Raw genomic sequence first — 2,639 nt, 5'->3', positions numbered from 1 at the left:
CATCACTCCCCCACTGCTCTGCATCCTCTGCGATCACTTTGATCTAGTCTGTCGCATCTGAGTATAACTGAGAGCTCGCTGACTAATTGGTACCACCTGTTCATATAAACCCCGCCAATACTCTATCTCATCCTATGCTCGTCCAAACTACCTCATCACCTCCCCTGTAAGCCCTTGTGCTCCTACTCCAACCCGGACTCTCTCCTGCAGCTCCGCCAATCTCTCCACTGTAGTATCTCTCTCCCACAGCACCACCGTCAGCTCTGACTCCCGTGCAAATAGCTGCACATCCCTGGCTGCCACCTCCGCCTCCAAATCCTCTATTCGGGTCTGCAAGCGTACTATCATGTGATCCCGCAGATCTCTAGTAGCTCCCCCCTCGGTATCCATAGCTGCCTCCCCTGCACCACCCTCTCCAGTAGTCCCCTCTCCTCTATCCATCAGGATCTCTCTCTCCATCCCCCTCCCACTCAGCTGAACTCCTCCTAGTATCAATGGTCCTTGAGATATCTGTAGAGGCAGTCCACCTCTCCCTCTCCACTGACTCCGCATCCCCAATCCTCCACCTCCACCTCCTCCATCTCCTCCTCCACCTCCTCCACTACCTCCTCCACCTCCACCTCCTCCATCTCCTCCACCTCCTACTCCTCCTCCTTGACCTCCTACCCTCCTCCGACCCCATCCCCTCTCATCCTCAAACGCTGGGATCGGCTCTGCTGGATCCGATATCCATGGGATCGGGTGTGCTACCCGGTACTGCGTATACTCATCTGTCACCCCTGCATCAACGACCCTCAGTCATATGTCCCATGGCCTCGCCTACAGTGTCCGGAACTCTGCCAGTGCCTTATCATACAGTAGCACTGGACCCCATGCATATCACTCCCAAATAACTCGAGCATACTCTCCTGATCCGTTGGGCAGTCCTTGCTGCCGTCCAAACTGCCTCATCACTCGCCCAGATACCTGTCTCTCCACATGATATGCAGTCCTCCCAATGAGGAATTGAGTCATAAACACATAAGGTAGTGCCTCTGCATCATCATCCCATGGCTCACACTCCAAGTATGGCCGCCATATCACTGCATCTAGGTCATCCAATGCCCGCCGCCACCAATCTAACTTCCCCAAGTGGGGCTGACTCATCATGCCGCTGTACATAAACATGTATGGCTGATCCACTGCATGGAATCTAAGACTCACCGGTCGAGTCACTGGTAGATGCTCCCAAGCCCAAATATGCAACAACGTCATGCCCACTGCTAAGGAACCCCTCCCCCGGTAAACCACCTCATGGAGCTCCTGATACATGTGCGTCAGCACACACGACCCCCATGCAAATCGGGTCCCTTGGGTCATCATCATCTCGATAACCTGCCCCCATCCCACCGCCAAACCATGTGAATGCCTGTCTGGACACAGCAGACCTCCCATAATACCTGACAAAACTACTGGAAGAGGCTCATATAATGCTGCTATATCGTCCCAAGCAATAGAGCCATCATCAATATATACATCCTCATCAAAAATCCTCTGCACCGAAAGAGTCCCTAGGATCTATCGTATGTGACCAGCTCCCCTTGAATCGAAATTCGTAGGATGTGCCACACGTCCTCTAAAGTCACGGTCATCTCCCCGTGTGCCAAATGAAAGGTGCAAGTCTCGCTGTGCCACCGCTCTGCTAGTGCTGTGATCAATCCATGATTCATATGAATCACGGACATGTGCATCACCTCATATAGACCAGTCGTGGCAATGCAATCAATCTCCGCCTGTGTCAATCGATCCCACAACCCTTATGTCGCAGGATGACACTCCCATAACTGCAACACGCGCAGCTCCTCCTGCACATAGACATTCATCAATCACCATCGGTTGTTTTATTTTTAAACTTTCTTAAGTTTCAACCTAGACTATCAACAGATACTTTGATCAACTATCTTTGGGTCTCAACAGGTAAGCAATCATGGCCACCTAGACTTCAACGAGCATTTCTCCTAACAAATGACCTAAGTCTCATCAGGCTGCTATGGTTCAAAGCAACTCTCACTTCACATCGCCAACCATCCTTCATTGACATCAGAGAATTAGCCTTCATCCAAACTGGGACATCTCTTTATCCTACGACAAAAGCGCTATTCTACCAACAAAAGCGCTAGTTTTTCAACAATAGCACTACAACCTTAACAAAAGCGCTCAATCAGCTATACAAAAGCGCTACAACTACAAACGCGCTAAAACCCCTGTGCCATAGCACTATTTTAACTCAATAGCACTCAATTAAGTCCTCAATAGCGCTTGTTAAACAGAAGCGCTGAAACTTGCATACAATAGCGCTACTACCGAGCAAAAGCACTCAAACAATGGCTCAATAGCGCCATTGCGGCGCAGTAGCGCTAATTCATGGAGCAAAAGCACCAAAACCGTAGTTCCAGCGCTCTTGCTCTGACTTGACTTGGACTCAGCTAAAAACCTATCAAAAATGCATAAAAATTAATTTTTCGAATTTGTGTACCGCTGGTCCATAGTCGTCTGGGCGCTGGAACTGTCGCACTCGCTCAAATCTATGCTTGGTGATCGGAATCGGCATCCTCGCTGCTACTCGCTCCTCCAAATGTCCCTATCAGAGCTCTGATTTC

The sequence above is a fragment of the Cryptomeria japonica genome, chromosome 9 (assembly GCF_030272615.1).
Source record: "Cryptomeria japonica chromosome 9, Sugi_1.0, whole genome shotgun sequence".
In the NCBI taxonomy this organism is placed as follows: Eukaryota; Viridiplantae; Streptophyta; class Pinopsida; order Cupressales; family Cupressaceae; genus Cryptomeria; species Cryptomeria japonica.
Note: the sequence above shows the minus strand (reverse complement) of the source record.